This window comes from Tupaia chinensis, unplaced genomic scaffold (assembly GCF_000334495.1).
Source record: "Tupaia chinensis unplaced genomic scaffold, TupChi_1.0 Scaffold000094_1, whole genome shotgun sequence".
NCBI classification, from domain to species: domain Eukaryota; kingdom Metazoa; phylum Chordata; class Mammalia; order Scandentia; family Tupaiidae; genus Tupaia; species Tupaia belangeri.
In genome coordinates this window covers 3544048-3567782 of record NW_006159556.1, presented here as the reverse complement: position 1 = coordinate 3567782, position 23735 = coordinate 3544048, and the positions used below count along the sequence as shown (strand labels likewise).

The window sequence follows — 23735 nt, the reverse complement described above, 5'->3', positions numbered from 1 at the left end:
TTTTGGGCACACACACACACACACACACACACACACACACACGTGGCTGGCATGAGTTTTAAGCCACAGGATCTAGGTCTTGAACCTCGGTTGACTATGTGGGAGTCCAGTGACATAACCATCATGCCATTTCCTGGTCTCAAGCATATACACTCTCTAGCAAATTAAAAAACAAATGTTACAAAAGAAAAGGACTTTTCTTTTTCTCACTACAGAGTATGTGTTCTCACCAGAGAGAGAGAAAAGAGGACTGGAAGGAAGGGGACAAAGCACCCCCAGTAGTGTGGTCATGCCAGAATCTCTTCTCCTCCAACTCTCCATCCTGTTGTGATTTTGGACACACACATGCCCGTGTTTTTCAGGCTGTCATGGCTGGGGTCTGGGACTCAACCTCATGGTCTGCCTTGTGGGATCCAGCTGCTTTAACTGCCAGGCCACAGGAGCCAGCCTGAACATTTTCTCTAAATTGAGAGTGTCTACACTAAATCTCAGGAGAAAAAGATGTAACAAAGGGAGAAAGAAAATTTACCGGGATTGCAGCTGCTGTTCCCAAGACAGATAGGACAAAAATCACGGCCTTCATGCTTCCTGCACCTGTGAACCAAGAAGATAGTCATCAGTCGTGGTTAAAAGTTTCTTTATGAAGAGTAAAAAGATAATCCTAGCAAATACGGAGCTTAATACTGTATGTAAAGGTAATAATGTCTTTGTGTACTTACATGTCTAAAAAGGCAGTTTCATGACAATTTTTACCCAATAATGTCCTTGTAAAAATTACTCCTCGATTTTTTTGGACTTCACAATGGAAAAAGCATTAAACTGATGAGGGAGCTGGATTCTCCTTCCAGCACTATTCCTAAGTGGCCAAACAGTTTTCTTAAGTAATGGACAACAAAGGGCGTGATAGAGGATCCTCTAACCCTAATATTTTGTGATTCTAAAATAGAAATGAATTCTTTACATGTCACAAACCCCAAATTGTTGCTATCTTTTCCTCCTTAAACTACTAAACCCACTAAAAATATGTGCTATAATTTTATTTTAGCAAAATAAAATATTTTATATACAGTATTTAATACTTAAAGTAAATATATAGGGCTTATTGTCTCTCTGTATTATTATTTTTAAACAGATTTAATTTTATCTATTTATTAATATTTTTAAATTTGACCCGATAGAGCAAGCGAGACAGAGAGATGGGGAGGAGTGAGAAAGCAAGCTGCCAGGTCTGGGACTTGAACCATGGTCAACCATGTGGGAGTCCAGTGCCTTAACCACCACACCACCTGCTGGCCCCATCTCTGTGTCTTATTGATGATCATTTAAAATATTTTATTCTCTTAGTGAATGCTAGTTGTAAGGAATCAATAAAAAATGCGATTTACTTCCTTTCTGTTTGAAAATGTAGTACTTATTAATGAATTCTTTTTGTAAGTATTTATTAGACTTATTGAACTGCAGTCATGGCCTTTAGCTTATTTTAAGAACTGAACAGATGTGCTCTTTATATGGAGAAGAGTAGCCAACGTTCCTGGGAAAGGAAGATATTTTGAAAACAACTGTCACACTGAAGATGCAGGAAGGCTCAATTAGCTGACGCTTGCAAAGTCCTCTGAAAATGAAAACCATGATGTCCTTGCTAAGTATGATGGATATCATTTATTCTTGGATACATAAAAAGTCATTTATTTAGAGACATTCAAGTCTGGCATGCATTCTACAAAATGCATATTGTTATTTTTGCAGAAAGAGAAAATAAAACTAGATGAAAGATGCAAAAATGAGAAATATATGAGTACACAAAATTATTGTCCTTAAAGACTTAAATATGCAATGTTGATGTGAAATTAGATAAATATTATTTTCTCAAATGTCTGAACTTATCCAAAGGCAGCCTTAGAGCTGACCGAACACGTGGTATGGAATCAGAAGATCTAAATTCCAGAACTGAACTGCTTTCTATCAGCTATTTTATTTAAGTTACTGATTTCTTCAACGACAAAACATAAAAAATAATAGTGCCTTACCCATTCATTTTCTAGAGTTATTTTTAGACCCGAATTGGTCATATAGCTGTTTGGTAATTTTACCAACTGTAAAATTGAAGCAAAAGATATTCTTTCTCATAAGACAGGAAATGATTAGCCCCAATGACTAAAAATTCACAGAGATCTCAATGCATCTCCTTACGTGGAATCCTTAAGTTCTTTCTTTCTCTCATACTATCGTTTCTTTTCATAGGTCTAGTGAGGCTAAAGATGAGGGGTGTTGGGGAACTTCAAGGAGAGCCTTTTCCTTCTGTTAGGAACAGGACATCTTCCAAACTTTCAGGAAAACCTCAATCAGAATTTCTGAAGATGAGAGCTAGTTTTATAGAAATGGCCTTTCTGGGGAAACCCAGCATTTGGGATTTCAAATGCCTAAGGTTCTATCGGCTGTCTCATGTACTATTAAAACAGACATCCAAGTAAACGTTTAGCCTGGCAGACATAGGTGTGTCGTTAAGAACCAAACACCCATTAAATTCACCGCTGTCCTGACTCACGTGGACAGCTGTCTTGGGGCAATTGCTTACATTTCTCATTGACTGTGTGTAGATGTTGTGGAAAAGATGGCTGTAAATTCTGTGCTACTCCTATTAAGAGAGAGAGTCTAATTCTTCCATGAATCTGAACTGACCAACTGACTGAGATAGAAATGATATTCTGGGACTTCCATGACTAGGGTCACAAGATGCCTTGAGTTTTGTTTTGTTTATTTTTTTTTGTTTGTTTTGTTTTGTTTATTTTTTTTTAAAAAATCATTTTATTTCTTTCATGTGCGAGAGAAAGAGAGACAGAAGAGAGACAGTCACTCTGGACAGGGTGTTGTCACACTGTAAGGGACTGTCATGCCACAGAAGACATTGTTCAGCAATCCCTGACAATCCCAGCTCCCACGTGTCCTTGTAAAGACACAGGGCATGTGAGAGGAGCCATCTGGGCCACTCCAGACCAGCTCATTTGCCAGCAGGGTATCTTTGAATGACCTGTCCAAATTTCTGACCCACAAAATCTTGAGATAGCATGAAAAGATCATTGTTTTAAGTCATTAAATTTGTAAGCAATAATAGATGATTGGAATAAACATGGACTATTTTGTGTGGTATAGCACTCAAGTATATTCAGTCAGAGTAGAATCACTTATGTGCATCGAAGCATTATTGTATTGAAAGTAGATTTTTCAAAAATGTCAATTGATGGGGCTAGCAGGTAGTGTGGTGGTTAAGGGTGCTGGATTCCCATGTGGCCAACCATGATTCGAGTCCTGGACCTGGTGGCTTGCTCTCTCCCTTTCCCTTTTTCTCTCTCTGTCTCTTGCTGGTAAAATTAAAAAATAATAACAAATGGAATTAAATGAATAAATAATTCTTTTTAAAAATGGATTGTTTAGAGTAGCTAATATAAATGGCCTATTTTTTAAAAAAAGAGTTTATTATATGTCAGAAACAATGGTAAGTACTTCACCCGTGCACCAGCCATGACCTCCACCCATAACCTCACCTCTAGTTCATAGAAATAGCTGTCCACTAAGAACTTCCTGAACATCTCTTATTGCCATGGTGCCCAGTCATGACTGAGGATCATGGAAGCGAGGGGTAGCCTTTTAGGGACATTTTTAAAGATCTCTCTCAGGAAAAACTAGCACATTCCTTTTCTTCTATACTATGTAATTGAGGGATAACTTTAATTATATGTGGAGGAAACTCACAGGCTTATCTTAGGCAAGATTGTGCAATAACCACTTTTCCACACCTCTTCATAATTCCTATCAGAGTTCCTCATCTTCTTGCACCACTCGCTAATCTTATTGTGTCTCATTTCAGCAATCTGTTCTTTTCCTTGGGCATTTTCCAGCTATTTAGAAAGTTTCCACTACCTCCTGCCCTCGGATGTAGTGGAAGAAAGTGCTCCAGCCATATTTATTTTTCTTTGCTTTAGTCTTATCATATCTGTCCTTCTAGTTCCTTTCATTGTGAATGCAATGTTATCCACAGTTACATTTGTTCACCCCCCCCCCCACATGACTTTTCACATATGCCTTGGGGTGCAGATATCTTAAGAAGCTTAAGTTTCAGGACCTTTCACTTACACAGGCTTCATGCAAAGTCCTATACCTGATTTCAACTTATTTTATTTTTTAAAAGAATTATTTATTTTTAATTAATTAATTAATTAATTAATTATTATTTTTAACACACCAGAGAGGGACAGAGAGAGAGAGAGGAAATGATAAAGCAAGCTGCCAGGTCTGGGACCTGAACTGTGATCAGCCACATGAGAATCCAGCACGTTAACCACCATACAACCTGCCAGCGCTGACTTTTTTATTTTTTACAAAGAAGGTTCCACATATTCATACAAACTCCTGGTTTCACAGATCCTGAGTCCCATCCCAAGTATGGCTCTCCTGAAGGCCTGTGGCATTTATGATGTTGCAGGGCTTGGTTATGTTGGAATGATTAGCCTCATGTTGTTGTTGTTGTTATATTATATTAGAATTCTCTTATTTACCTTTATTTAAATTTGACCAGAGAGGGACAGAGAGAGAGGGAAAGTGAGAAAGCAAGCTACCAGGTCCAGGACTCGAACTGTGGTCGGCCATATGGGAGTCTACGCTCTTAACTACCACGTCACCTGCCGGCCCTACCTCATATTCTTAATAGCATGAAAATTAGCCTTCTGAAATGACCAGACACATTAATCTTATTCTTTTTTCTGCCTTTTGGTCTTTTCTCTCCCCTTTTTTCTTTCTTCTCTACATTCCTGCACTTTTTTTTTTTTTGCCTCTGAATTTCTTCCCCTGAGTGCCTGGTTCTTGCCCTTCTCTAATTCCTCCTATTTGAATTTCTCTAATTAGTTAAACTCTACCAGTATAATATAAAACAAAATCTTCTTTGGATTCAGTGGGCATTGTCTCTCTTTTGCTACCAGAGTAAGTCAGTTGTTAAATTCTACTAGTTGGGAGAGGAATTTCAAGTGCCCTGAGTTCTGTAAATAGACCAAGAATTATTCACTGGAAGGAGTTCTCTTCCAGGATGAAGAAAAACAGCCAATAATACTTAAGAACAGTTCCAGGAGGCCTCATTCTCATGGTGTGGGGACCCTCGGGGGAACAATGGTGGACTTTGATGTGTATTTAGCTCTTGTGTGGACCACTAATGAAAGCACTCGCTCCCAACAGAGGCCCCTTCAGAGCAGCACATGGTCGCAGCTTCTCATGTACCTCGGTGAGGGCCAACACAGTGAATAGGAGAAACGACTTGTCCCAGTGGTGCAGCGTTACTCATTACCTGCCTTCCTGAGAGAGGCAGATATGATAAACCTTAATGGATCTGATGTCAGGAGTTTGAAGAGTTCTCTGAAAAGAGAATGAAAACTGAAACTTAGATGCCATTAGAAGGGAAGCTCTAGAATATTCCTTCAAGCAAGGAAAGGACACAGCTGGCTCACAGCTGTTAATCCCTCCTTTCCCAGCCTGAGAAGTTTCCCCCACTGAGTATCTGGATATTTTATATGTCTCCCCCACGGATGTGCTGTACCCACTCTCTCCTTTTCTACCTGGAGCTGTCTGGGCCCGAATGAATCAATTAATAGGTTCTCTCTTTTTTTAAAAAAAATATTTATTTATTTAATTCTATTTGTTATTATTGAATTTGACCACAGAGAGAAAGGGAAAGTGAGAAAGCAAGTTGCAGGTCTGGGACTTGAACTAGCAGTCAACCATGTGGGAGTCCAACACCTTAAACACCACACCACCTGCTCTCTTAACCAATGATATTTGTTGGGTTCGGTCCATGGGGAACAGTAGCAGAACAGGTTTGAGGGAAAGAGGAGAGTAGGATGGGGGTCTGTATTTCTCAGTGCCCTCCCTTGTGACTACTCCTCTCCTGAAGGTTGCAGCCTTCTTGGTGAACTTCTTATACAGTATTTCCCCTCTGGGTTCAGAAATCATTCCCTCTCTTCACATGTACAAACTTAGCTCTTACTACATGGTTCCTACACACCCTTGTGGCTTCTATATATCCTGCCCATGCCGTGATAAATAACCCCTTAATTACTCTCTTCTCAAATTCCCAAATTTGAATTTCCTGCCTGGATCTATCATTCTCTTGTTTGCTCCTTGACTAATACAATTCTTGGTTAAAAACTGAGTATCCTGGGTTTGAATATTTTCAAATCCCTCTGCTCACAAAACTGCCTTCTACTCCCAGGCTTTCCTGTTTTAAGTCTTTCTCGAGTTGTGTACATTATGCTCCTTCTTTTTTTAAGAGAGATTTTTGCTATCGGGACACATGCACTCACTAGAGAGTAAGAGAGAGAGAAAGTGAGAAACCTCCCAGGGAGGATGGCCATACTGCAATCTCTTCTTCTCCATTTTTCTCTTGAGATTTTGGGCACACACACACATACACACCTGTTGTGTTTTAGGCCTCCATGTCTGGGACTTGAACAGCCATGTGAGAGTCCAGTGCCTTAACCACTATGCCACCTGCTGGCCCTATTTCTTTTTCTTTTTTAAAATGGGAGCAAAGCAATTCTCATCTTTGGAGAATCAGAAGCTACTAAAGGGCCTTAATGTCCTCTCCTACAGCGACATGTTACAAAGCCTCAACTTTGGCTTTTCATTGCTTCCTTTCCCAAGCCTGCTCTCCATGGATCTGAAGAAACTGGAGTAGCCTGTGAAATTGTCTCCCTCCTGGTGGATTTTTTTCCCTCTTCACCTACATGCCTTGTTCTTTGGTACTTCCCCAAGTTGTCTGTTCCTCACCTTCCTTCCCCACTGAGCGAGCCTGCAGAGCATCCCTGGGCTTGCAGAACCAAAGACCGGACCAAGAAGGCTGCAGTGTTCTGGACTTTTCTTTCTTTTTATGTTCTTTCAATTTCTTGCCATTTTGGTCACCTCTTCATCCAGTCATGTTGGGGAGGTCTTCATGTCCAAGCATGGGACATGGCCAGAAAGAACAGGACTTTCTCTTAGTTTTATACTTCCTGCGGAGGAACTTGGAGTGACCACAGCCTTCCAGGGGCTGAGTGGCTTCTCTACCCATCTGACGTGTGACATGGTCTCAGGTCCACACAAAGGGCGTGGTGGCCCTTCTTTTCCTTCTCCTTTCTCTTCACGAGAGGCATCTCAGGTACCTGACTCTGGACTACATTCTTAGAGGGGGAGGTGACTCTTACAGGAAAAAACATCAGGCAAATAATCATTATTGTTTAAAAGTGAGTATTGAGTCTCTGGTTCTTTGACCACCTTCTTTTTCTCTGGGAGCCCAAAGTCTGGGTGGTTAGTGGGTCTTTGGTAATTAGTCTAGTAGGCTAAACGTCACCTAGATTCATACTTAAAACAAAACAACCATTGAATCCAGCAGGTGGCACAGTGATTGAGGTGCTGGACTCCCACATGGCTGACCATGGTTTGAGTCTCAGACCCAGCAGCTGAAAACTCATTCTGGGCACATATGTGTGTGTGTGTGCATGCCCAAAATCCTGAGGGGAGAGTGGAGCAGAAGTGATTGCAGTGTGGCCATCCCTGCAAGGAGGAGGGGATGATTTCTCACTTTCTCTCTGTCTCTTTGGGAAGAGCACATGCCCTATGGCAAACATCTTTCTCTAAAAAAAAATAAATGAATAACCATTTATCACTCCCTACTCTACTTATCTTCAATTAAAAATTCATTAGCTGATTAGAGATTCCTTCCAAAACTTTGCTCCTTTTCTCTTTATAAGTTGCAGATCAGGATTTTATACTCAGTGAATTACAGTGGTTGTGTAGTATACATAGAGATTTGCACAGACCATGGTTAGTCATTTTATTATTTTAGCAGTAATAGATTTGTGCCAGGTCTTTCCAAAAAATTGCTATTTTGAGAACTGTCATCATTTATTCCAATTAGGCTTTAGAAATTTGGGGTGACTCTTCTCCAAGCAGCACTGTGGTTTCTCACTATTTTCAGTGAATGGGCTGGCTGGAAGGGTACCACCTGGCATCACTGCCATCAGATATAGATCGGAGGAGGGTATTTGCCTAAAAAGCACACTACCATTTTTCTTGTTTAACAAGGCATTTTAAGTTCAATAAGAAAAGTCATCTTGGGGCTAGCAAGTGGCATAGTGATTAAGGTGGTGGACACCACATGGTCAACTGTGGTTTGAGTCCCAGATCCAGCAGCTTGAAACACACCAGGCACATGTGCGTGTGTCCTCAAAATCCCAAGAGGAGAATGGAGGAGAAGGGATTGCAGTGTGGCCATCCCCTTGGTGGGTGATTTCTCACTTTCTGTCTCTCTGTCTCTCTCTGTCTCTCTGGCATGCATATGTGCCCTATGGCAAATGTCTCTTAAAACATATAAATAAATATAATTAAAAAAAGAGAAGTTATTTCACTAAGTACAAAATGTGTGTGTGTAGGAAGCCAGTGTTGACTTGATGCTTCCTTTGCTTGACTAAGGGATCTTTGAGAAAAATCCCCAAAAGTTCTGGCATGAGATATAAAAATGTTTTTCCTTTTTATGAGCACTGGGGTTAGTAGTAGATTACAACCACTGTTCCTAGGCAAGGGCCCTGCAACCTTTCTGCATGCTTGTCCAGATAGAACTAGGCAGGACGCAGAACCAGGCGTAGTTCCTGTGTGAAGCCTCTTGGTTTATCTTCCTTTTGTATCAAAAGGATAGGCTTTCACCATGGGAAAGGCTGTAATTGGATTTCACCATTAAAGTGGGTTGTAATTAGATTTCTCAGCAACTCCACAAGCTCTGTCCCTGGAAAAGCAGGGAAATGGGCCTGGATATCCTTTTCTCCAGCTGGAAATGCAGCCCAGCCATGCTGAAGATTGGCCTGAAAGGCGTGGGTGAATGCCCTGTGTGTGTCAGCCACTCTCACATCTTTGAAGGAGAAATGCCAGACCTGGTCCCCGAGACCGATTGCAAGGCTGTTGAGGATGGAAAGCTGGGAGTGTAATAGCTAAATATTCTCCAGCGTTGCATTTGGAAGGGGACATGGAAGAGTCCTCTGAATGCGGCACTCTGACTCATCTCTTTGTCCTGAAATTTCTACTCCATAGAAAAAGTCTGGTGCAGCCTGCAACATTATTCTGTGTCTAATTTAGTAGTGAATTCACACAGGCAACCAGCATATACTTTCAGCACTGTGGTTCATTTTGAGATCTTTCTTGTCTATTTCAGTTTCTATAGTACTTTCTAGAAATTTCAATTAGAGTAAGCTTAGGCCAGAATAGATGTTTATGTCTGGTTTCTTTTCAGTCCCTATAGATTTTTTAGAACATTAATTTAATTTATTAATTCATTACCTTAAATCTAAAATGATAAATTATATTTTTGAAGTTTTACATATTGCAGTATTACCTACCTGTCTCCACTGTGTACCTCTTTGCCTTGCTGATTAGCTTCTCTCTCTTTATCTCCTTCTCTTTCTTTCCCCCCCAAGCATTAGCAAACTGTATGAACACAGAACAAATGAAAACAGTCACCATACTGCTGATAGGAGGATCAGGATTCCCCCTGTATGCTGGCAACATCAACGACTCCTTGGAAATGTTAGCTCTGGTAGTTATTGCTTCAATCTTCCTTCCTTCCTTCCTTTCTCTTCCTTTCCTTCCGTCCTTCCTTCCTTCCTTCCTTCCTTCCTTCCTTCCTTCCATCCTTCCTCCCTCCATCCCTCCTTTCTTTCTTTCTTTCTTTCTTTCTTTCTTTCTTTCTTTCTTTCTTTCTTTTTCCCTTTCTCCCTTTCTTTCTCCCTTTCTTTCTTTCTCTCTTCTTTTCTTTTCCATAGGACATATGCACTCTCCAGAGAGACAGAGAGAGATAGAGAGACAGAAAGTGAGAAATCATCCCTCCAGGGGAGGATGGCCATGCCGCAATCCCTTTTCCTCCATTCTCTTCTTGGGATTTTGGGCATACACACACATGTGTCCAGTGTGAGTTTTAGGCCACTGAGTCCTGGACTCAAACCACAGTTGACTATGTGGGAGTCCAGTGACATAATCATTACTCTATCTACTGGTCCCTCTTTTTAAAAATTTTTTTAAATTTAATTTACTTACTATTATTATTTTTAAATTTGACAAGAAAGAAACAGAGAGAGGGAAAGTAAGAAAGCAAGCTACCAGGTTCAGGATTTGAACTGTGACTGGCCACGTGGGAATCCAGCACCCCAACTACTATGCCACCTGCTGGCCCATTTCAAGCCTTTCTAATGGACTTTTCCTCATATGAGTTTGAGTTCCCCAGTTAGCTGAAGCCCCCACTGTTGGATCTTCCACTGGCACCCTTGGCAGAGCTTACAAGTCCTTCTCTTTCCTTTCTAGACAAAGGAAAGTTGCTTTCATGTTTTGGGTTTTCAAGGCAACTGATGGCTAATTGACCTGTCATCTCTTCTAGTCTAAATTCGGATGGATAGAGAAAGACATACCATGTACCCTAGAAAAATGAGAGATTTGTATTGACTGTTGTCCCTGTTGTTGTCTTTTTTTATTATTACTGTTGGTGTATCATTTTCCAGAATATGTACATCTACACTTCCAAATAAGGCCGGGTGTCTTCTGTTGAATTTGTTTATATCAGAGAAAGCTTGTAGGCTGCTATTTTTAGTAATTATTATAACAATGGAAAAGTTTCTTCTCTGGAAAATGTACTAAGCAAAATGATTATTACAGGTAGTTTATAATCAAACTGAAACAGAATAATCTTCACCTTGTCTTTACAGGATAGTCAAAGGCTTCATTATCAGAGAACAAATCCCTTAGGCATATTCTGGCCAACATATACGTGCTGTTACCTGATCCAGAGCTAGCAGTGAGGCTTTAGGGCTTTTAAAGTATTAATGAGTCTCTGGGGGGAGCTCTATGGCTTGGCGTTAAAGTCATCTGAAGGATTAAAAAGACTCTTCTATTTTGAGTTCTCTGCTGAGTCACCACCTGACATCAAAGTGTCCCAGCTCTGCGCATATGTCTGTGATATTCTGAGTTGAGGACAGAATTCTGACTACTCTTTTTCTATTCCAAAGTTGTTTCCAGGGGGCCTGGGAGAGTCCTGCCTACAAACATTAACAGAGACCTACAAACATTATGGACCACTTTGGCCCATTGCTAGCGGGATGCTACCTCCTGTCCCAGGCGCGGCGTTTTAATGATGCATAGTAAGTCTTCTTACCTCTTAGAAGCACAGATATTCTTCTGCTGACTTCTTTTAGGAACTGAGACTTGTGGTTTTCTTTAACCAATTAGTAACAGAAGACTTTCAAACTCACCTATAACCTGCAAACTTCCACTTCCAGATGTCCCACATTTTTTGGCCAAGCCAGTGTAAAGGACTCATGCTGACTGCCACCTCTCCTGCTCACGGAATTACATAGAAGGAACCACTGTATCTCAGCACCCCGGGACACATAGCTTTCTCCAGGTCGGGTCTCCATATCATGCTTAGCAATAAACCACATTGATTATTATTTCTACAGAGTTGGTTATTTCTGTCACGAGAGTCAATGACAGAGTCCTTTCGACTGTCGAGTACTTTCCACTGTCTTTCATCACTTGAACCTTCCTCTATGGGGCTGGGCTAGGGATCAACATGGTTCATGCCTATGGGGGCTTTGAGTCTAAAAGACTTTCATGGTGACATGAAAGATATACATTAAGCCTGAGTCAAGCAGAGGATATACACAATTAGAGCTCAGAGAAGAGAGAATTGTGGGAAGCTGCTTAGAATTTACATCGCCCACTGCTCTGTCCCTGCTTTCAGAGGAGCCAACTGTCTTTCAGTCCCTCAAGTCAGCATGGCCCCTTCTGCTACAGAGTGCTGGCCCAAGGTGTTCACGCTCTTGGAATTCTCTTACCACCACCCAGTCCTGTCCAGTACCATCACTCAACACACACACACACACACACACACACACACACACACACACACGCCAGTGAGTTAACCTCCATTCAGCCTTCGGATCAGAGAAGGCTATCACTGACCTTGAGTGAAGGTCAGACTCCTTATAACAAATGTACTTTTCTCTCTTGACACTAATTTCAGCATGTAATTTTATACAATATATGTTTAAATACAAAGTGATTTTTTTTTCACTCCTCAAAGTCATACTAAAAGAAAGAGGGATTTGTCTTATATCTGCTTCTAAAGTCTCACATTAAAGGCCACCATCTCAATGACTTCATTTTGAGCAACCACGAATGAGGGAAACAGTCTAAACCAATCTCAAGCAATGCTTAGTTTTGTTCTTAGGAAGGTCACCTTGACAAGATGGATGAAAAGGGAGATAAAGATATATAAAGCAGATTTAGTCACTATTCTCAGGTCTGACTTCATTGTTGCAAGTGTTGACATGATACAATTTAAAAAACCACACCCACAGTTTTAAGTGGTTTTAAATAAGTCCTTTAAAGAGCACTGGAAAAAGCAATATAATAAGTAATTCAATGTGGCGAGTACCACCACAGAGTGCAGACTTCGGCCTGGGGGTTAAAATGTGCAGTGTCTGCAGATTTTTATAAGCGTGTTATAAACAATTTGCAGAAAGACTGATGATGGCCGCTGTTTGGATAATCACAGCGTGGATCCAGAGAACACACACACTGATGTGAAAGGTGCACATGACAAATTTTAACATAACTGTCTCACAAAAAATGAGAGAGGAGAAAATAACTTTCGTAAGTATAAAATATTTAAAGTAAAACAAAGCTTTCAATATGTATGTGTAACAGTAGATTAAATAACCTAGTTATACATATAAAAATAATTATTTGCTTAATTTTATTTGTTATTATTATACTTATTATTTTTAATCAGACCATAAAGAGAGAGAGAGAAAGGGAAAGTGAGCAAGCAAGCCAGTAGGTCTGGGACTCAGACCACGGTTGGCCATGTGGTAGTCCAGTGCCCCAACCGTCATGCCACTTGCTGGCCCCGCCTGAGTATATATTATAAAATATTATTTATTTGTACGTTTAAGTTAGTTATAACCTTTGGCTGGAGGATTTTCTTTATTAGAAAAATTAATATTACTTTGTGCTGTAGGTCACCTTATAGGTAGGTATATGCAGTTTTCACTAATGTAATGATTTGATTTCTGACCCTCTCTCTAACTGCCCTGTAAGCTGCTCAAAATCACAGCCCCTCTCTAACTGTGCTCCCTGATGCATCTCCAGCATCTCACATGGTACAGGACACTGAATACAGGAGCTGTCGGAGACAGAAGATAAAAATATTACTTATTTACATAATTGCTTGACCTAGAAAACGCTGGAGAAACTAAAACAGAAACTTTAATAAGAAGCCTTTTAAGGAAGGATGATGTTTCAGCACCTTTGGCCCTAGTATTAATCAAGATGCAAAGGGTCTTCTCTACTCTTTACAAATGTATAGAAAAAATAATCACTTCTTTTTCTTCTTTAAAAATGCTATGATTCACATTAATGCAATGATCATTTCCAGGCTTCTATTCATGACAACTTACCCATGGGGAGCTTCCAAGTTCAAAGAGGCCACTCCTATCAGAGTTAGGCCTCACCATGAGAAGAATTAGAGTAAAACAACTACTTATTGCAACCCTCATCTGTTATTTTAGTCAGTCATATGACAGTTTTATGAATTAACAGTTGTCCCCATTTAACCAGTGGGGGAACTTGCTGCTTTCCAGCACAGCAGCCAGCTGTTTCCATTGGATCCTGTAACACAGGCCTGGTGCAGGCTCTCGCTCAGTTCCCATGACTGTCATTATAACTTCTGTTTTACAGATGAGCAGGCAGAGGCACAAAGGTCATAAGACTGAACAAACTAGAGGGTAGCAGGGCCAGGATGCGAGTCCCGCCAGCCTGCCCCAGAATTCCGCTGGTAACTACTGCCTGTGGCTCTTGCATCGTGAAGATGCAAGGAAGCGGTGGGACCTGGAAAAGGGCTCCCTGTGGGCTGTGCCACACATGTGATCGAGTCAGGGAAGCCACCATCGTTTCTCCTCCTTCGTCTTCCCAGTTGTTTCCCTCCTGCATCCCACTGCCAACTGGCCATTGTTTTCGGTAGCTTTCTTTTTCATTTGCTTAATACCTGTCCCCTGAATTGTTAAAGAAAATGTTTTGCTACGCAGTTGGTGTACAGCAGTTGGTTACATAACAGGAAGGAAGGCAGCCAGGACTGGAGACTTCATGTCTAAGGAAGGGGTTTTAGAGCAGACTGAGAGCGACTCCACAGAGTGGGCCGTGAGGCCCAGTCTCTCTATACCCTTTCATTGCTATGACGACTGGCGTCTCCGGCTACTTGCAGCCAGAAAAAACAGCTGACATTTCAATGCTAGGAACATAGGCGAGAGGTTAACAAAAACAAAACACAAAGACAAAAAAACAAAACAACCCTTTTGTTGGCATTTCAGCTGGAGAGGGGAAAAAAAAAATCCCCCCAGTGCAAGTCAAAACCCCTATTCTTGCCTTTAGAAAAGATAAGAAAGAAAAAAGTGTTGGAGGCCTTCCCCTTGTCCAAGTAGGCCAATGTATCAGAATGGACTGGAAAGTGGCACCACTTGTGCCTCTGTGGAATAGCAGGCTGAAACAGAACACTCTGGTTTCGTTGGACTTGGCCATTAGGAAGCTACAGTTGGCGAAGCAGTAAGGGCTCGTGGCAATAAATGTCTCAGATTAAGGTGAATGGTAGTGTCATATTGCTTCCCCCAGGGGAATACAGTAGCGTCATATTTAGTTTTACATTTATTTGGGTTTTAAAAAAAGACAACTCAAAGAATATTTCTACTGGGATCCCCAATTTCACTGCCAGAAAAATTATTCCAAGTGCCTACCAGATACCTCACTGGAGGTATGAGATTTTTTATCAGCAACTAGTAAAATTTCTCATATGTCCAATACTTTACCAGGTGCTCTACATGGCCTTGAATAAGCATCATGCTTGATTCCTACAACAATGACATTCATGGATGTCATTGCTGTCATTTTGTGGAGCAGGTGGGTAAGTGGAGTCCTGGTGTGAAGTGACTGCCCAACTCAGATAGCTTGTAAGGGGCAGGAACGGGATTCCCGCCTAGGGGCATCAGCCTCTGAGGCCCATGCTCTGCCCGCTCTGCTGTGCTGACTCAGAGGAATAGGCTTGGCTTTGGCATTATATTATAGACCAAAATGGGTAAGCAGGAGGTGGAACCCCTGAGGTAAACCTTGAGTCAATTCCTTGTCTATGGAGTTTCCGTAGGGCCATGTAAGTGAGCCAGTACTTGGCCCTTAGCTAGAATTGACTGACTGTTGAATAGGCACCAGGCAGACCTGTTTTCTTCCAGCCAATTTCTCAGATAGCTACTAGTTTATGAGCCCCATTCACCATTGAGGAGAGAAGATACAAGAAGGTTAAGTCACTGCCCAAGGTCACAGAGGTATTTAGGGGTAAAGATGGGATATAAACCAGGTCTATGTGGCATTATGTAAATTAGGTCTATCGGTTTTATGTAAACCAGGTCTACATGGTTAGCTATAGACCAGAACTCCTGGTCTTACTCATTATATTAGACTATCTCCTTGCCTTTACTGCAATCAGTAAAAACCACACACTCTGTTTTCCTGTGTTCTGTTTGTCTTTTGACATCTAAGACAGACTCCAGGCTAGCCCCAGGGGGTGCTACCATTGTAAGCTCAGCACAGGCTGACAGAGGATGCCCTGTGAGCCTTGTAAGAACCAGGCTCGGGCCTGATTGACATTGCTTGGGGAACTCGGCCACTGAGTAAATTCTCCTGAACTTATGAGGGGGGTCCCCTTCTTCTCCAATGAAGCTGGTTTCAGAGTGATATGTGAGACTAAAGCACACCTCAAGTTTTTAACCAGTTGTTTATGTTTTTCTTGGTGGAAAAATGTTCCCAGCATGTTCTGGATGTTCTGCTAAACTTAACTAAAATAGCAATGTTCACTACTGTTTTGAGTCAACTGAGTAAAAATAACAGTCAAGAGGAAATGAAATGAATAATGTTTTGGAGTTGTCCAGATATGTCACTACTCACTTCATGTCTGTCATCATTATTTATTATTTTTACTTAGTCAATAAGTGAAACTGCGCCAAGAGAGGTTCTTGGGGATTAAATCCCCAAAGACCTGGAAATGAAACCTCAGTATTCTCATTGCTCAACGGCTGTACAAGAATTCTCTGAAAGAAAAAGGCAAGATTCATGAGTTACACGTACATAACCTTTTCCAAAATGTAGAAGCAGCATTTGTTGACTGGATGATAAGTAGGTGAAATAGACCGCTTTGCTTTGCTAGATCTTGGTGAATGAGAGAAATACAAACTTAAATCTTTCCCAAGGGAAGGGGTCTTTTTCCCCCCCCTTTTTTTTTATATAAACATAGTTAACAACAGTCTTAATTGTCAAGGTTGAACTGAGTAAACCATGAACTGAAAAAAAATGCTGGTATTCATGAGAAAGGGGAGAATTTAAAAAAGAGATTTCTGCTGAGTAGGATGGAGTGAACATTTCTATTCAGTGTGCTTAGGCCCCGGGCCAGACAGAGCTCAGATACAATGCCAAGGTGACATATTTAACCTCTTTGCAGATTAAAGGCAGTACAGGAGAGATCCCCTTTCTGCAGTGCTTCTTGGTATGCAGTTTCAACATATTGATCTGCAGTTGAAAGCATGGCTTTCTCCTACAGGATGACCTTTAATACCTGGTAGGAAGGAATCAGCATGACTTGCATATTGTTTTATTTTAAAAAGGAGAACCAGAAATGAGAGGACCTTATAATGTGAGTTCCCATAACCTCTTTAGCTTTTTAATTCTCCTCCTCTCTTTTTGGTTCTCTAAATAAAGCATCATCAGGAATTAGATACTTTTTATGGTCTCTGTGTGTGCATCTTAAATACTAGTAGGAGGCAAGAAGTGATGAAATATAAAGCCATAAAAAGAACCTGGAAAAGGATAACAGTCACCATAATTTCAATGTAATCAAACAAGAATAAGGTATTAGAAAAGTTTTCCTACCTTGGTAAAGCAAAATCTTTCTATATTGCTGTTAGTTACAGACTGGAGCTATGGTGTAAGTAATTTTAGATAATTTAAATATGGAAAACTTACTATTTCACCTGAAAGCTTTTAACACTACTTTCCTTATGGTTTATATTATATATGTAGTGAAGTTTTTCTACAAAACACAGCACAAGATCCAGGCTCCATCATGATCTGAATACTACTTAGGCTAAGGTCAGTTCTGCATTTGTGCTCTTCTTGGTCTTTACTAGCAATAAAAGCAGCATCCTTTATTAGTACCAGTATTTAATCTTGGAAGAGAACAGGAAACAAGAATACCTATGATAAAGTTGCCTGTTGAGTAGCTTTTCTGTAGATCATAAAAAAAGGATTTTTTGGGGGGGTAAATAAATGGCTTTGAATTATTTACAAAGATATACTAGGTAGCTTTATCAGATCATGCAAAGCAGTTTAACAAATGGAATTAGACAATGCAATAAATTTATGAAAATTTACCTTCCGGTTAAGTGGCTGGACCCAGAGCCTCAGAAGAAGGTTGAACTTGAATCCCCTCTTTGTACACAGCCAGGAAATAAGTTTGACAAATACCCAAGAGAAACTCTTTAAATAAATCCCTTCCCTCGTCAGCTCTGCCTCTTTGCCCAGAAGCACATTCGAGGCTATTGGAGTCGAAATTTTGCTGCTCTGTCAACTAGTCGTAGTCTGAAGCGACAGACGAGAATCTGGAGGTTGGCACCAGGGAGTCTTTCAGACTGAGGCTGTCATCCTTGTGTTGCGGATTCCTGGATTTCTCCAGCACGCTGGCCTCTAGCTGTGAGAGGACCACAAGTTTGCAAGCAGTGCAGAGCAAGAAGAAAAAAGCTACTTGTGCGGGCTAGATGGGGTTAACAGTCCTCCCCTCGAGCTCTTGTTCTCAGAGGCTCATAACTTGGCCAGAATATAAGCACTTGGCTCTTTATGCATTTTTTTTTTCTTTCCAACAGCTCTGGAAGGTTTTACAAGAAGGATCCCTTTTAGGGGGATTTTTATTTTAGTCTTTGAAAAGACACTCCATGCTGTGCTTTCTTCCTAAAGGAAATTGGGGAATATGGGTTAAGGAGAGGAAGGAGAATAATTATAGCAGATGCATTTTTATATTGCTCAATTGAAAACTGCTCTCTCGAATACAATCTGAATTTTAATAGCAGGGGGTCTTTGGATACTTTAACCTTTCCTTGAGCTTCAGAAATTCGCATCTCTAGGATCCGTCAGTTCTTATATTACAGAGCAACCTTGTGACTCAGAGATGTCGCAGTTCCTAAGCCCTTCTCCCTCCACCATAGTTCTCTGCTAAACCTCCCTGTTTTTAATGGTTGGTCTATAAGGAGTTGTTCCATGAACTAGAACAAAGGTATGCGTTTATTTTTGACTTAGCGTTCTGGTTATTTATATACGTGTCTGATCTCTGCTACTGCTACTTCTGCATTTACTGCACGGTTAGGATGTGTCAGACACTGTGCTAACAGCTTTTTATGCATTTTATCAGTTGATCCTCACAAGTCTAACTGAGGTAAGTTTTCTTCTGTTCCCATTTGAAGGGTAGCGTTGTATCCTGGGGAAGGCTGCAGGCTTGGAGGCCAGGCCACTTAGATTTGTATCCTGTGTGTCCTTGGATAAATTATATAAGCCTTTTAAACTTCAGTGTCCTTCTCTGTAAGGTGGGACGCAAAAATGGAAACAATATAACGGCATCTATCCCAGGCAATTCTGAGTTTTCAGCAAGTAAACAGCACAGGACCACGCCTGTCCCCTCCGAGCCCCCCACCTCATAGCACTCTATAAATATTAACTCTTATATTTTGGATACTAGTAAATCAAAGCTTGGTAAGGCGGGTTACTTTCTCAGAGTTCAGTGGGATTCCCATAGTACAGCTACCTCGGCTGATGGCCACCTCTGTGTTACTCACCTTCTTGTCTCCCTCTGAGCAAACTGTCGGCTCCTTAAAGGTAAGGGTGAGCCCTGGCTGAATTCTCCAGGACCTCAGCATGGTGCTTTGCATACGGCAAATGCTCAATTCACATTAGATGGATGGTTGTCATTTAATTTTCTAAAGGTATGTCAAAGTCTAGTCAAAAGCAAAACAAAGCAGTTAAACAAGACAAAACAAAACAAACAACAATCCCACCTATAATAGTAAGGACAAATATGCTCTTAAAGTCAAATCTCTCCAAGGACATTAAAATCGTTTGCTCTATTTATTTCCTGTATTCTGCAAGGAAGAAGTAACAAAAATTATTTCTGTTTTACAGTTGGGGAAATTGGGGAGCAGAGGAAATTGGGTGATTTGTCTGGAGACCAAAACCAGGGCACGGGGCAGCTGGAAACCGTCTGTCTCTAGAATCAGAATTACTTGCTCCAAATGCCTTTCCAGGTGCAGGATGAAAGGACATGACGTCCTTTTGCCTCAGACAATGGGGTGTTTTTCTGTAGCCAAGGTCTAGGGTGTGAGCAGCCTCTTCAGAGGAAGGGAGCCAGGGTGGGCTGGGTCGGACTTTCTTCTCCCTGCCTCTGTGTACATCTGGCCTCAGCGTGTGTAAGATGCAGCTGCCATTTCTCCGGTAGTCTCCTAAGAGTGTGGGAAGGGTGGGTCTCTGCAGGGAGGGTAGGAAAAGAGCTCCTGAGGATTTTGTCCTAACTGGCTAAAGGGGAGTTTCTTGGGGACCCAAAACAGTAACTTTTTATTCTAACTAGCTACCCCCTTGTATTTGAGAGGTCTTCATGAGACCGATTTCAGGTAAATTGCATCAATTCAATGAGCACACAGGGAGAGTTCAGCTAGAGGGTTGTGGTAAAAAGATAGGACCAACCAAATATTTTTTTCTAACACTAAATTGATATTTTATGTTTCTATGATAAGATCAAGATAAACATTTTTATAGAAATCTGTGTTATAAAAAATAAGTTGGTAAAAGCAAACCAGATTAATCTCTTAATTGTAAATATGATGGGACTCAAATAGCTCAGGGAAAAGGGGGTTAAGGGACCTGCAGATGGCGTGATGGTTGTCTCTGAACTCCCACATGGTCAACTGTGGCTCGAGTTCTGGACCTGGAACTTGAAATTCTCATTGAGGGTGTGTGTGCATATGTGTGACCAAGATTCTGAGAGGAAATGGAGGTGAAGGGATTATGGTATGACCTTCCCACCTTGGGGGGGTGTAGGATGATTTCTTGCTTTCTGTCTCTCTGTGAGCACATGCACCCTGCAAAAATCTCTCTCTAAAAAGGAAAGATGGGGTTAAAATATTCATTTATTTTGGTGCATAATCTTTTCATAATACCCATTTCCATGTGCTTCTTGAAGACTGTCATATGTATCTAGAGAATTCATTTGTAGGTGGCAAAGCTTGAGAATATTGACTGTCAGTTTTATGGAATGTCTTTTTCTTTAAAAGTTTATTTATGTTATTTATTTCTTTCATGAGAGAAATAGGTGCCCTTGTCAGGGTCTCCCCATACCATGGTCCTTCTCAAGTCTCCCAGCCAGCCAGGACTCGGGCCTGCCCGGGTGTGTTCAGGCTGCCCTGAGAACCAGCATGGTGGAGTGGTACCCCACTGCCTGCACCACTGAGGTTGGGACAGAGGATGTCTTATTAATCTCTAAGATGATTTAAAAGAGCTGCTGTATTTCTTATAACTAGATAAGAAAGAAAATGAATTAAAATGACCAATAAAAGGCCTTGAATTCACAATGTCTTTTAAGTGTAGCTTTGTTTTGGGAACGTTTGCTGGCAGATATCCAAACCCTTATTGTTTCTGAAGCTGTCATTTCCAAAATAGTTTATGGCTCGTAAGGCTGAGGACAGTAAACCTACAACAACCCCCACCTAACAGATGGAGCTGTCAGGCAGATTTAGAAAACTTATGTAACGTCCAAACACGATGAGAGAGCTGACAAAGTGCTCTTCACGTTACTGTACGTAAGGTGAAACCACACGGCCTCGGCGTCGCTCAGAGGAGCTGACGTCTGCGTTGGAGCTGCCTTTTCAGGCTTTCAGTGTCAGGATTCTCTGTGTGAGTCTAATGAAAGCTTCGGGCAAGCTCCTGTAGCCTCGCGGTCCAATTCAGGGATTCTATGAGCCCTGGTTGAGGGGAACAATCAGCACAAACCTCACGCATATAACGAGCCTATTTGTTATACATAGCCCCAGTATCTAACTCCCATCTTCAGGGGTCCAAGAGACAAGACATGCAGCCACTGCTGGAAGGAGGTGGGATTCCCTTAGAACAATGAAGGGCCCCAAGTAGGAAGTGAGTGTGAGTGAAGAAAAGCAGCAGTGGAAATGGAATGTCCACAATGATCTTGGCAGGATCTTGCCCGTGGGGCCCTCTTCCTTGCTTATTATAGCAGGATGTTAGTTTACTAGAGCTGCCATGGCCAAGTACTCCAGACTGGGTGGCTCAGATGACAGGATTTATTTTCTCACTGTTTTGGAGGCTGAAGTCTAAGATGAAGATGCTGGCAAGTTTCATTTCTCCTGAGGCCTCTCTCTGTGGCTTGCAGATGGCCACCTTCTCACCGTGTTCTTGTGTGGTCTTTCCTCAGTGCATACGTAGCTGTCTCTTCCTCTTCTATGACTCCAGCCTGTTGGATTAGGGCATCATCCTTATGACCACACTTAATCTTTTTTTTTTTTAGAGGAATTTTTTGCTATAGTGAACATAGCACTACCTAGAGGGAGGACCACACCACAATCCTTTCTCCTCCATTCTCCTCTTGGGACATTGGGCATACACACACACATGGACCCTGCATGAGTTTCAAGGTCCTGGGTCCAGGACTTGAACTGTGGTTGGCGATGCGGGAGTCCAACTCCTTAACCACTATACCACTTACTGGCTCCATGACCACACTTAATTCTAATTATCTCTTTAAAGCTCCTGTCTCCAAATGCAGTCAGGTTGGGGGGCTATGGCTTCACCTTATGAATTTTGGGGTGGAAAATAATTCCATCTATAACACCACATTATATCTTTTTGACATCGGTATTTAGTTCTCTGTGGGTCTGGCTTCAACCCGTTCTCAGGAGTAAGACTCTGGCTTAGTCCCTGGGCTCTGCCATGCAGTCTCCCCCAACCCTCATCATACCCCAGCACTGAACCATTTCAGATTTCTTAGCTCTGTTTTGGTTACCTTTCTATGGGGTCAATTCTGGGCCTTGGGTTCCTGTAGGAGTTTATTCTAGCTGTCTAACTCCAATCATTCTTCCCATGGGCTTAGTCACACTATTAGTCTTAGACAGAGACTTAACGAAGCAATTAACAAGCAAATCCAGTGATTGGTGTTCCTTTAAGAAAAGAAGAGGCTGCTGTAATGAGGCACAGTTATTGAATGTATATAAAAAATAAATAATTAATTAAAAAAAAGAAGAGACACATGGATATTCAGAGGAGATAGATACTGGGTTCTTGGGAAAGTTGTGACAAATTTTTGCATAGAAAAACATAGAAAAGTATGTCATGACTTTCCTGATGATCTAATAAAGAAAAAGAGCCATGTAAAGATGGAAGCAGAGGTTGGTGTAATAATGCTACACGCCAAGGAAGTCTGATATTCCTGGGAACCGAGGATTTCTGGGAGCCACCAGAAGCCAGAAGAGGCCAGAAAGGATTCCTCCTGAGAGCATTCAGAAGGAGCATGCACTTTCTACATTTTGATTTCAGACTATTACCACTCAGAATTTCAAGAGAATTAATTCTGGTTGTTTTAAGTCACCCGGTTTATGTTGATTTGTTATGATGGCCCTAGGAATCTAATGCATACCCAGTGTAACCATGTAGAACCATAGGATTGCTGTAGTTCCAGGCTACTCAGGCCTTTAGATTTCTGTTGTCTCAGTTCTCTCAATTCCTTATTTCTGTCTTCTGCAGAGCTGAGACAGGAGTTAGACCCCACTAAAAGGTAGATAGGGTCAGGGCCCCAAAAGGAAGTGACTGTTTTTCTTTTTAATGAAGTCTCTGTGTTTTTACTATATGGTCTGGTTAATGTACAATACTCACCCTTTTTATATGTCTCTAAAGAATTTATGACTCCTTGTTAATAAGGCAGGAGACAGGAGTATTGAGCACACAGAATAAGGCCAAGATGGAGTTACAGTGACTAAGTTTTTATAGCCAAAAGCTGGCTGCACTGGGATTCAAAGTAACTGTAGCTAAGGACAACAGTTTCAATTCAATTCAGTAACCTTATTCTGACAAGAAGCATAGAATGCTATGGTCTAGTGACCCCACAAAGAAAAGGGTAATAAATCACTCAGACTACCATGTTACTATTTTCTTTCTTTTTTTTTTAATTATTATCATAATCTTCTTTATATTACATTGGATTACATATAACTTTACATTGACTTCCACTGCTTTTTTAAAAGGGAATGCCATGCATGTCAGTCAATACAGAGGCATCGATCTCCCCGCTTTATCATTCAAAGTCTTTTCCATGCATTTCCCAATAATTATTATTATTATAATTTTTTAAAACAGTCAATCACTATTTCTCATTTTGCTTGTTAAAAGACTTCACCCATCATGAAATACTTCCCAGACCAGTCCAGTTGAGAATACTATACACGTCATCTTCAACAGATAATAAACCATATCTGTTTCTCACTAACATCCCCTCTATTGTTCACTTGCTATCTTTCTCTATCCTCTTCTCTTTTTTTTTT

At 41.1% G+C, this 23735-nt stretch overlaps 1 long non-coding RNA gene across 1 annotated transcript; it reads right to left on the bottom strand.

Annotated features, from left to right (window-relative positions):
• Nucleotides 1–522: 522 nt before the first annotated feature.
• Nucleotides 523–19436, bottom strand: LOC102490823 (uncharacterized). The gene is made up of 4 exons (XR_333783.1): nt 19422–19436; nt 18978–19136; nt 17527–18099; nt 523–594 (listed from the first exon to the last, which is right to left on the bottom strand). It is a non-coding gene; the product is annotated as an uncharacterized LOC102490823 (long non-coding RNA).
• Nucleotides 19437–23735: the final 4299 nt, after the last annotated feature.